The sequence below is a fragment of the Coturnix japonica genome, chromosome 1 (genome assembly GCF_001577835.2).
Source record: "Coturnix japonica isolate 7356 chromosome 1, Coturnix japonica 2.1, whole genome shotgun sequence".
NCBI classification, from domain to species: Eukaryota; Metazoa; Chordata; class Aves; order Galliformes; family Phasianidae; genus Coturnix; species Coturnix japonica.
In genome coordinates, this window is record NC_029516.1 from 10,060,559 (window position 1) to 10,073,681 (window position 13,123).

The following is a 13,123-nucleotide window of genomic DNA, read 5'->3' on the forward strand; positions in this document are numbered from 1 at the left end:
ACAGAATTTAAGTTTCTTATTTGCCTTTGACCTCCAAATAACAGTAAATCAGCTCTTTTCTATTTTATATGTTATATACAGAGTCCTTCTTGTTTTTACATCCATTTGTTTGTCAATTTGTTGGGATCATCTCTACATCACTTTTAAATCAGGTATTAGTTGTAAAGTTAATTACACACTCATGGCCAATGAGAGCAAAGAAAAACAGAAGGACGTAATGAAAGAACAACTCAACCTGAATTCCCAGTTTACTCACAATTAAAGGGTTAAAAACTTCCTGAATTTCTAAATAGTAGAGCAGTTGTAGGATGAGCCACGTTTTATTTTTGTAAATCCCATACACGGTTACGATGCCCTTTTTAATGGGGGAAAGATGAAGGACACACGTATCATGTACCGACACCATGTACATGGTCAGCAGGCTAATGCTGTGTCCTCTTGTGTCCTACATGTTGTCACAACAATAACATCATGTCTGTCCACACCTGAGCCCGGACTACCCCTTTCATCTGTTTTTTTATATATTCTGGCTGGTTTGATGTTGTTGTTTGTTTGTTTGTTTGCTTGTTTTGTTGTGGTTTTCTATTTCCAATTAGAAAGTTTGTAAATATATATTTTAAAATTTAAAAAAATGAAAATCATTTCAAAAGGACTTTTGGATACTGTCTGAATTTATTTATTTATTTATTTGTTTAGCTTATATAATGAGGCTTTTCAGATTCAACAGAACTACATATTCCACTGAAATATATTACCATCTGCTGTTCCAGTGGATTTTTTACATTAGGTAGAATAGATATCCCTCATCATCACCATTAATAAATATAAGCTACTGACTGCTTATAATTTCTGCCTCTTCCAAATTTATTCACCCTTCTCCCACCAAACACAATGTTACAACTGTCTAGACATAGCTCAATTTATGCAATTCCAATTACCCATTACACAACTGCAGTGAAGAGCACTCACAACTTATTTGCACAGAAGTAAATAACATATTTCTATCATATCTGAACATAAACATAAAATGTAAAGATTAAAGTAGTAATATCCAACAAGAATGTTTCTTCCCAACTTCACTTTTGTTTGCACATATCAATCCAAAGAAAGCCCTTAAAAAATTGAAGAATTGTCTTCATTTTCTTAATAATTTCTCCAGATCCAATAGTCATTTTCAAACGTTTTTTGTGTGCACTGACTTCTTTAATTCTGCCATTGAATTTGATGTGTTGCCCCAGGTAACAGAAAGTAAACAGGGAAGCATTCATAATGAAAACAAAAAGAAATTTTGAAAATACTGGTGAGGATTTTAGACCACAAAAGTTATTTTAAAACATAATTAATTCCACTTATTCTGTTTGAGATTAGAAGGTGATTCTAAAAATCCTGAAATATTTAACAGACACATTTTCTGGGAAGAAATTATTTCTGCTTTTCATTTTCCTTTAAAATCTGACGTAATTTTGAGTTATGGTTTTGAATTTTTTATTGTAAATAGCAATAATTAAAGTATTTACAATATTGCAATAGCATATGTTACAAATATCACTTTTAAAACATGCATTTTGTAAATATCAACCTAATTTCAGGAGCTGTAATTCTAATAATATTAAATATCAAATGACGGAATGGAATTGGGAAAGCTAGGAACACTGAACTTACAGTTTCATTGTTAACATCATAAAGAGATTCACTAATACATGTACACTTCTATTTCTCCTTGCAGTGTTGCATAATCCTATCCTTTTATTTTACATTACAAATAAAAACTTTCAAGATTTTTCCTCCAAGTGAATTTAAAAGTATTTCTGAGGAAAACTCTCTGATTTTAAATGTATCATATGACTCACCTTGAATAAGGGCTACTGACTTTTCAGCTGAATGTACGGGCACTTAGCACATGACTTGCATCAAGTTACAAGAGGACAAGCAGCTGAGCTCCCCACCAAGCGCAAACCCTCTGAGCTTCGAGGGGGCGCTTATATATTCCAAGAGATGTCAGTTCCCTGTTTATCTTTCTGCCAGAAGAAAAAATTAAGCTGTATTGGTGCTTGGGGAGGGGACTGTCTATTTTTGCAGTCTGACTAAATGCCACTACCTACATCCCATGGTAATATACTTAGCAGCTGCAATCTTTGCCAAATTTTGATCCAAGTGAGTCAAAGGTCAAGGAGACAAAAGGGTAATTTACTTATTTGGTTCCTGGTCACTTCTACCCTAATATCCATTTGCTTTGAAAGGGCTCATATTAGCAAGTTATGACTAACTTGCTTAGCAGCTTCTTAAAGATGCTGAATATTTACAAATGCCCTTTGCTATATATCATGCCTTGTTTTATTTAATAATAACTTTACTATTGAAGTTATTATGTCAAAATATAATAGGAAACACTCTGCAGTTTAATCATCATGACTGTATATTTTCAAGTAAAACAAAAGTCAGGCAGAAGATTTTTTAAACTTGCTCTTTTCACAAGTTGGATTACAACATTTCCTCATGAAGTGCTAATGCTCTTCCTCTTGAACTGCAAGTTCAGAAAGCTTATTATCAGAAGCTATTTTCTATTAATGTATCTGAAAATCAGTTAGATTTACATTGCTATTTCATCACCCAAAGTGTTACCCTAGAAGAGTATACTAAAAATTATCAGTTAGGCAAACTTTTGCAGAAATATATATATTTTTATATACCTCTTCACCCCATGTGAATTAAATAAATGGATTGTCTTAAAAAAGGTTCTGGCAGCATCAAGAGGAAGTGATTTATAAGTGGTTTTCTTGATTGCAAGAGAGAAAATACTACTAAAAATAGCTTTTTAGGTCCAGACTTTCAGGATATAGCACTGCACAGTTTGTGATACGCATATTCAGTACTTGTTACATGTTTTTACTTCCTTTTTATTGTTTTGTTTCTGATATAGCCCTATTCGAAAGTTGAACTGGTGTAGAAGAATCTCCCTTCCTCTAATCCACTTCTGCTAAATCAGTCCAAGATGGATTAACAAACCCAATTTTTTCCTCCTGGTGGGAAAATCAATAGTGACAGTGACCCTAGTTCTTGGAAAGTAACATGAAGGTCAGTCTTTTTTGTAGTAGACTCACTGACAGGAAATGTTGGTGACCTTGACTAATTCCAGTTTCACATCCTTGAAAAGTGCAGTAAAACTATTGTTCACTTTTTCTAATTCTTTCCCCCCTTTTCTTTCCAAACTGTGCTGCCTTATTCTCTACTTATTCATCTTTTCTAAAAGGAAGCAATTCCTATTACTCATATCTGCCTGTGGATATATCCTCTACCATGCCCGTTGTCTTCCTTTGCAATACATGGGGACCAGTATGTATCATTCACAAGAGAATGTCTGGTGCTTTTTTCTGTGGTATTGAGTTTGTTTCATTTTATTTTGTTTTGGTTTGTTCCAGGATCCTTCTCTTCTCCAGACTGAACAAGCCTAACTCCCTCAGCTTTTCTTAACAGGAGAAGTGTTCCAGCCCTCTTATACCCTCCATAGCCTCCTCTGGACCTACTCCAAAAGATATGCATCTTTCTTGGGCTGGGCACGCAAAGCCTGGATGCAATACACCAGATGGGGCCTCACAAGGGCAGAGCAGATGTAAACAATCAACTCCCTCTTCCTGCTGGCCACTGTCCTGCAGCCCAGGTTAGAACTGGACTTATGGTCTGCAAGTGCTCATGTCCATGTTTTCATCCAACAGGACCCTCAAGTCCCTTTTTGCAGGGCCACTCTCGTGTTGTTCTTATCCAAGTCTGTACACATACCTGGGATTGCCCCAAACTAAGCGCAGTATCTTGCGCTTGGCCTTGTTGAACCACACTTGTTGCTCACAGGCCTACTTTTAGAGCTTAATCTGATTCTTTTGGATGGCATTCCTTCCTTTTGTTGTATCAACTGCACTACTCATCTTGGTGTTTTCAGCAAACTTGCTGAGAGGGCACTCAATCCTATCATGTATGTCACCAATAAGGATGTTAAAGAGTACCAGCCCCAAGACAGCCTCCTGGAGACACCACTTTTGACTGCCCTCCATCTGGACAAAAAGCCATTGAAGGAAAATCTCTGTTGGCAAGCTGTGCTTGGTGGTGAAACAAGGTTTGTCAGATTCAGCAACAGAAACCAGCTGAAGGGATTTGAAACAAAGAGAGTTGTTCACTTTCAAATGTCTGTTATTTTTCTGTTTCATAGAAGAATTTCTAAAAAAGAAAAATCTGAAGTACTTACATAAAATCAGAAGGTATTCCTGCTTCTGGCTTCAGATCAGTTCAGAGATTATAGAGAAGAAAGCAAGAGACAAAACAACTATTGCAGTGACAGAGAAAGCAAAAAAACACATACTTTGTCAGAACTTACAGCGTGCTTCCACAAAGAGACTGTAAAGAAATGACACTCGTGCTTGATGAAGACAGAAAACCACAGGAAGCACCCAATATGAACTCTACCCTCATTTCTTGATGTAAATATACCACTGATAAGAAAATTCTAATGAGATTAGCTAATTCCTGGGGTTTTTTTAGGCAACTTGTAGTAGGGACTACTGGAGGTCACTTTCTTTGGCATGCTTTCCAAACATAGATAGAACAAATGAGGAGAGATACAGTTTTTCTGAATGCTGTCAGATAAATAAATACTCAACAACTTACTCTGTTTGGGTTTTGTTGTTGTTGTTGTTTTAGGGTGGGCAGGAGGGGGGAGTGCTCTGTTTGGTTTTAAGTTAAGATCCTATCTACCAGAGGGGATGGCATACTGTTATGGTTCACATAATTTGAATTCTGAGGTATGTCCACATAAATGTTCCCAAGTTCCCGTGGAAATTCTCTGAGAAATGACTTTGTATGGCATTCTTCCACACTCACAGAAAGATCACTTGCTGGGTTTTCTTCATCTGTCTGATCTTAACATTCAAAACATTAGAAAACTCCAAGAAACTCTTATTATTACTTTTGCACTCTCTGAAAAAAAAAAACAAAAAACAAAAACAAAAACAAGGAGAAAAAGAAAAAAAATAGAAAAAGAAAGAAAGAAAGAAAGAAAGAAAGAAAGAAAGAAAGAAAGAAAGAAAGAAAGAAAGAAAGAAAGAAAGAAAGAAATAGAGAAAGAAAGAAAGAAATAGAGAAAGAAAGAAAGAAAGAAAGAAAGAAAGAAAGAAATAGAGAAAGAAAGAAAGAAATAGAGAAAGAAAGAAAGAAAACCTTTCATTTTTTAAACAAAGTGCCAATCCCTAGGGCAGAAGATGAAGTTAATACTGTCAGCATTTAAAGCTCATCTTTCAAAAATATTTTTGATACACATTCTATTTTGAAGTAAAGGTGTGAGAGATTATGCTTACCGCTCTCTATGTGGCAAGAAAAAACAACAGTTTGTTTTGGGGAGTTCAAAATCTTGCTGTCATCACCCAGTGGTCCTCTAGGTCTTACCCAAATGTATTAAGTCCCACAAGAAGAGATGTAACATACTTAGTCATGACAAATTCAGAGCATTCAGCAGACCAAAAATGTCTTCTATTCTCAAATAACCTTTTTCTCATTCAGCACACTCATCTTCTGTTATGTGAACTGTGTTTCACTAAGGAGAACAATGAGGAAAATGAATAATCTGCAGATGAAAATGTGCAACATGCCACCAGCTAGATAAGAATTTTACCCTTCTGTGTACATGGGAGATACTAGGAGATGTTTTTTGTTTTGTTTTGTTTTGTTTATATGGAGTAAAGTTTTTGCATTCATGAAAGATAATGTGATTTCCTCTGGCAATAAAAACTTGCTGTGTATCACCTAATCATATAATAAAAAAGTAGTGCTCAAGCTTTCCACTTGGACCAGCTTCAACAATTTGCTTGGCTCTGATTGTTTACAAGGATCCCCTAGAGTGAACCTCACCTATATGAAGATACTGGCCTGAATACCAATAAATTAAAACAAACAAACAAACAAAACCCCTAAATACCCCCATAATTTTATTTTCCTAAATTATATAATTACTGTCTTTGTCTCAGCTACTCTCACTGTGACTGGTATTTTGTACTATCTTATTTTCCAGAATCCATGGAGAAGAAGAGGGTTACATGGCATAGTAACTGTACTTTAAAAGAGAGAAATAATGAGATACTTCAGTTGCCTCAGTTCTGCTTTTAACATCTCCTCTCTAAGGACCTAAACTTTCATAGCAATTCTTTTCTTACATAACATTATCTACAAATATTGCTTCAAATAACAATAACAATGTGAAAATTAGCTATATGAACTAAGGAAGAGGCATTGATTTCCTGTCCCCTCCTAAATGACTTGCACCAAAATGACTAAATTTTAGATATTTAATATTAATCCTCTTATCAGTGTATTATATCAATAGTACCATGACAGTTATAAGAAGTTCTGGTGAGTGCAAACTGGTTGCAAAGTGAAGTGAAAATTTAATGGAAAATGTTCTAAATATTTTCCACCTGACATCAAAGTACAGTTTGGCCAAAGACTGCAGAAGTGTTGTAGCATTTTTTGCCCACCTTGCATTATAGACTTTTACTGCACATGTGTTGGCCTTCAGGGCTTTCCATTGCATCCCATAAGGCATACTACAGCCACTCTAATCAAGCAGTCTTCAGCCTGCTTCAACCTGGAAAAAGATCCTCCCAAGCACACCGTACCTGATCCCACCACAAGAGCCCGGAAGACTCATTTCAAACTGCTGTGCTGCTCTTTCATTACCCACTAATGACTCTCAAAAGCAGTTTTCTCAGCTCTGTGAAGTTTTATGACCTAAGGTGCTGTCCCTTGTGATTCTCAGTGAGTTCTGATGATATGGAAAGCATCTTAAAATGCTACTGACTCAAGCCAACTTGGCAGCAATACAGTGGAAAGAGTGTGATACATTTGGTTCCTGCAAGTGATGTTTCTCTATTAAACTGTAAGTAGGTTATTTAAGGGCAAAATAGGCAATAGAAGACCCATTAGCTGTTTCAATTCTTTTCTACACAGAAGTACTGATTCTGCATTCTTCTTTACTCACTATAGCATGCACAAACTACTGCCTTTCTCATTTCTCAAAATTGCATGTATAAACTGTTTTCAATTCATTTTAGCAGGTATGAAAGCATAACAGAGGTAGGGGTACAGCAAGCTTTGACTTTTCCACTGCCACGTGTTTATGCAAATTATTCAGGATGTAGAAATGAACACAATACAGAACATGTAATATAATAACTCAAGTTTCTGTGTGAGTCTGAAGGAGCACAGCCCTAGAAAAAGTCTGTTAGCTAAAGGTCTGGGTTAAGGAAGGCACAGAGAAGAGGCTTTTATGGTAAGGGAGAAAAATTTTGAAACAGATATCTTTTGAAAGTCAAGTGAAATTTAACAAATCTTGTCCTCACTTGGATATATTCCACCTCTTGCAAAACTCTGCTCCTTGGCTTAGAAGTCACGGAATAATAGAGTAATTTTAAACGCCTTCGCTGGTGCAATACCTGGTTGAGAAACAGTCATCATGAGTCATCCCAACCAGACAGTGGAAGTGGATCTGATTAATGACTAGGTAGTTGTTATATTAGCTTTTGCCTACCTGCTATACCAGATTTTTTGTTGTGTAGTACATACAAGTGAGTTTTCCAATAAATTAGGAATCAATTTTAAGGTTAACATTTTGGTGACTTTCCTCATAATGGAGTCCTGGTAAATAACTGAAACCTTATTCTTTTAGTTGACATGTTCCAGGCCTGCAGAGACATCCTTGGTCTGAGCAATATGTAGATCTTCCCCAAGACTTCAGTTCCACCATAAACGTGAGGCATTAAAGCCAAATGATAAACTAACTTCAAGATAAAAGAAAGATAAAAAGGAAAAAAAGAAAAAACAAAACAAAACAAACAAACAACAAACTGCTCTAACCTTCTAACCCTTTAATCCTTCAAAGGGTCAGTCATAGAATCATAGAATAGCTTGGGTTGGAAGGGACCCCAACGATCATCAAGTTCCAATTTCCCCTGCCACAGGCAGGACAACCAACCTCCAAATATGGTACCAGACCAGCTTGTCCCAGGACCCCATTGGAGCATACACAACCTCTATAGGCAGCCTGTTCTAGCACCTCACCTCTCTATACAAATATTTCCCCCAGATGACTAATCTAAAACTCCCTTCCTTTATTCTAGAATTCTTTCCCCTTCATTCTATCACTACCTATCTGTGTAAAAAGTTATTTTCCTTCTTGTTTATAATCTTACAATACTGGAAGGCTGCAGTGAGGTTTCCCTGGAGCCTTATCTCCAGGCTGAATATACCCAGCTCCCTCAGCCTGTCTTAGTAGCAGAGGTTCTCCAACCCTCTGATCACATTTGTGGGCTCCCTAGGACCCTCTCTAAAAGCTCCTCATCTTTTCTGACCTGGGGGTCCCAGACCTCCAGGATGCAGCACTCCAGATGGGGCATCACAAGGGAAGAGCAAAGGGGGACAATCCCTTTCCTGTCCCTGTTAGCCATCCCTCTTCTGATGGAGCTCAGGATACCATTGGTCTTCCAAGCTGCAAGAACACACTGCTGGCTCATGTTCAGTTTTTCATCCACCAGGACCTCCAGCTCCACAGAACTACTTTCAAGGAATTCTTTTCCCATTCTGTATAAGTTTCTGGAATTATTCCAACCTAAGTGCAAAGGAATCAGAGGGATCTTTATTTAAATAGTCCTATGCCCTGAGACAATTCACCACCTTCTCCTTGTGAATCAGAATCAGTTGTTGGGATAGTATCTGGAGACCCAGACCTCTGCCAGGAGACAGAAGTTTTCCTACTAGAAGAAAGGAAAACAGAAAACATTATCTACATAACTAATATAGGCCAAAGTTCTTCCTGATACAGCTTTGCCCCTCAAGGGGATATCTCAGAGACTACAGATATCACAGCACAGAGTTAATGGAAACACTGTTGAGAAAACCATATGCTGCTGACAGCAGCAGTACAGTCTGTGTGGGTCTTGCCTAACAGTTTGCATGAGAGACCAGTACTCAGAATGTTTCAAGAAAGTGTGCTACAACTGTTTTTCACCTTCTATAACCTATCCCTATGGATCTGGTGAGCTAGGCCACAAAAAGATACCTTGGCAACAGCTGAAGGTATAGAGAGATTAGGAAAAAATATGAAGAGTTACTGCACATTAGGAAAGACTTAACGACTATGAGAACAGACCAGTAGAAAAAGTACTCGTGGTGAAATCTGTGCTCTGGTAGGGAAAGAAATGAGCATCAAATAGATACCTTGAACTTCTCAGATTATACACTATTTTGATGCTAAATCAAATTGACACTAAACTTTCAGATGAAAACATGCTATAGAAATATTCATGTAACTATCAGTTACATACAAAGTAGATCCAAAACATAATAATTTAACTGTTTTATAAATAAATAAATAAATGGGGGAGAAAAAAAAAAACCTGCATTTTTCACTGTTTTCCTGTCTGTCATCATTATGGGTCAATGAAGAATAACGAGGATGTGGGGGAAAAAAAAAATATAAAAATAAAAAAAAAAAAATCTCTGATACTGGACAACTACAGACTACAATTTTTATATAAATAGGGTATTATTATCAAGTGAAAAAAAATCACTGTTTCTATCATAGTGATTACATCAGCTTTGAAAGAGAATCAGATCACTATAGTAGAACAAGTTATAAGTGTATGCATGGTTACAATACATTTTCTGAGTTATCTCAGAATTTCCATAACAAGATGAAATTAATAAATGTTACATCACTGTCTTTATTGGGCATAAATTACAATTTTAAATCTACTCAGATGCACACATTTTTCTGTACCTAATTATTATGTCAGGATTTTCATGTTCATTTATAACACGTATATTTTATAAGCAGACGTGCCATGTGACAATTCTTTCTTTTCATGTTTGTAATAAATGTATAGAGTCATTTGTAACACAGACACATGTAAAAGATAATGGCTCACAGACAAATTATTATATATACTTGTTATAGACAGTTTAAAATTTGGATATCTTCATTTTAATTGCATTTACATTTAACAATACATTAATATGCAATTAAGTCATTTTATTGGCAATATATTTATTCTTTATAAATTCTAGTAAATGGCTCTTAAAATTATAAACAGACAAGAAATAGAAGCTGAATGATCCCTTGGATTTCAGTAATTCAGACATAGTAGTATTTTCTTAGCTAATCTGTATGCTAATACCATGTACAGTGTGCAGCTGTGTGCTGAGAAACTGCGTTTAGTTCAGAAGCAGGATTACATACCTGTGTGGAGTGTGTCTCCTAATTTAGCTCCTTTTCACAGAAAAACTGAGTTTCTGCAGCAATTCTACAGCAATTCTGCAGCTGCCCAGTGTCCAATGAGTGCAAAGACCACAAAGGCCACAAAGAGAAACAAAAAGTTGCAGTAGATAAACTGTCTCAAGTGATGCCAAAGTTAATACTCTTTCACCCTCCTGCTTTGCAAGAAAGACCAGCTATAAGAAATCCTATAAGTGCTAACCTCTGCCTCAGCGCTCCTTACCCTCTGCAATAACCCAGCATTTGGAGACAAAATGTCAGTTCCTTGTTGCCAATCCAGAGCAAGCTTAATTGCCTCTGGTCTTTGCAGTAACTCTTTGCAAACACAGTCTAAATCCTACTTAATCCCTGCAAGACCCTGCAAGGCAGGTGAGATGTTTAATGCTGGAAATAACTCTTTAGATTCAGGTTTATATTCTTACATAAAGCACAGACAGATCAGAATGAGGGATCACAGCTATGGGTACAACTGTTCCAATTCATTGTCATTTCTAAGTAACATCACAGGCTCTGGTTCTAAGCATTGTTGTCATATAGAACATATAAGTCAAATGACAGTTATTGATTCTTCCTGTTGCCTTTTTTGATCCATGCAAGATCCCTTTCTCACAGCAGTGATAAACTGCTCAGGGTTTAATTTACTTGTGGATTTGAACAGCAGATTGAGGAACTTCCTTACAGACAGTTACAGCAAACGAACAGCAACAGTGGCAGCCTGGCTGTCATGCCCTTTCATAGAAGGTTAACCGGACCCTGAGGTGAGACAAAGTGACAAGAGCTAGAAAGCTTGTTGTTGCATGCAGTAACACAGGAAACTGCCAGTGTCATAAAGCTCTTTGCCTTACTTTCTATGAAGCTCCATCTTTAAAGCCAGTCAGAATATGAAGAAACAAGGAAAGGGGAAAATATTCCAGAAACTTCCATTTATGAATATTTTCTGACCTATTAATTTATATAAATGCTGTTTTTCTACCTTTGGTCTTCTTGGAGACCCGTCGCTTGCTTCGGGTCCGAAGCTTGTATGGCTTTCACAGCTGCAGCCTCCAGTTTGTTGCCAGACTTCCCTTCTGCCTCCCTTTTTACATGTGATACCTTTGACTCCTATTTCCTTCCCATAGAATCTCCTCCCTCCTCCAGCTCCCTGTCTCTCTCTCTCACCTTCCAACCTATCATCTCAGAGGTCACTCCTCCACTAAATATCTCCTCTCATCTGTCTCCTCCTTCATCAAATTATCCCCTAGATGTTGTTTGTTTGTTTGTTGTTTGTGTTTTTTTCTCCCTCACTACCAGAATTTGCAGCTTTCCATTAATTCTGCGCTTGTCCTGCCATTAGCATTAATTTCTCTTCAAATCCCTCGTTACTTCTTTCTTTCTTCTACTTATTTTTCCCCTTTTTGAAGTCCTGATATATACCTTCTCATAGTATCAATCAAAAACTGGCTGCAACTGGGAAACTGACATTTTTATCAGTGCTCTTATGTACATATATGACTTTTATATGAAAAGATTCATTATAAATAATTGCTGTTAATTGTACCTTAATCCTGTAACGCATTCTTGTTCAGTATTCCTTGCACTAGACTCAAAAGAACAAAGCTCATGATGTTCCTGCCAACTACTTTTTCCCCATCCAGCAGTCATTCAGCATGCTTTTTGAACTGATCCTACTCCCATGAAAATTAATGTTCAACAGCTTCATCCATACTCAAAGCAGATGTGCTAAGTAAGGAAAGGCAGTCCTCATCCTCCACTTACCTGTTCCAGAACTGAGAGAGGATCTGAGAAGAAGCTGGGAGCAGCACGGACTTCTCTGTATGCAGAGTCAGACTCAGTGCAGGAGTAGAATGTTGGACTGCCAAGAACAGTGCAGTGCCCTTCCACCCTACAACAGCTAGAAAGGTAATAGGCTGTATCCTTCACCAGTGCCTTTTGCTTTGAGAAGACAGGGCACAGCATGAAGCACCCCAGGCACCGTGGTGGAGTGCACGCCCTCCATCTAATTATACCCAGGCTTCTATGTTTTGGGGAAAAAGTAACAACCACCACTTATCAGATTCCCTAAATGGTACTGGAGAGGATTCAGCAGGGCACTCCCAAGCCTATCCGGGTAATCTCAGCCACAGGATTACAGACATGTAAATACTCTTTTCCTCCAGCTTCTGGTAGTTATTTCTTCCACTGTGCACTCTTCTTGGTTAGTGGCTTTCTAGTTAGGTTTTTGCCAGTCTTTCTTTCCAAATTCCTTTACTCGGATGCCAGGTTCTATTTATTGCAGATTTCTTCTTCCATACTTAAACCTTGCTGTTAGGCTGCTGCCCACCACCTCTTTAGGGATAAATCTTCTCCATATTACTAACACTACCTGTAAAAGTCTCAAGAGAGCAGAATGCAATTCCCATCACAACGTTGCATCTTAGTGCAATGAGAAATTCCATCCCACTGTAATTCCTGGCGTGTGAGAACAGTTTTTACAACGTTTATCTAACCTCAGTATTACCAAACATTTTCTTTTCCAAAGTCCATGTACACATGGGAGCATGCCAGAATCTTGATCAAACACTACAGACAGCACCCAGCACCCAGTTGATATCAGTCAGTTTATCTACTGTGTGTCTTCCAGCCATTTTAATGTCTACAACTGTAATCTATCCATACCTAAATAGTATATAAACACTCAGTGATCTGTACAAATCTTCTTATAACAGATCAAAACATAGATTAATTTATGACCTTCCAACCAGAATCCTGGCAGAATCCTCTGATAGATCACCCCTGTACAAATCCTAGTAAAAGAGAATCACTTAGTCATTTGGA

At 37.3% G+C, this 13,123-nt stretch overlaps 1 protein-coding gene across 4 annotated transcripts in view; it reads right to left on the reverse strand.

Moving 5' to 3' along the window:
• The window catches only part of CD36 (CD36 molecule), a 39,331-nt gene extending 26,571 nt beyond the window's left edge, over nucleotides 1–12,760 (reverse strand). The window contains exon 1 of one of the 4 annotated variants that reach the window (XM_032442274.1): nucleotides 12,065–12,760. The gene's annotated coding sequence lies outside the window, so the exon portion shown is untranslated. Of the gene's footprint in view, nucleotides 1–1,850; nucleotides 1,977–10,273; nucleotides 10,350–11,282; nucleotides 11,385–12,064 lie in introns of those variants that run through there. The other 3 variants (XM_015877598.2, XM_015877679.1, XM_015877517.1) reach the window with 3 other exon arrangements.
• Between the last annotated feature and the right edge of the window lie 363 nt (nucleotides 12,761–13,123).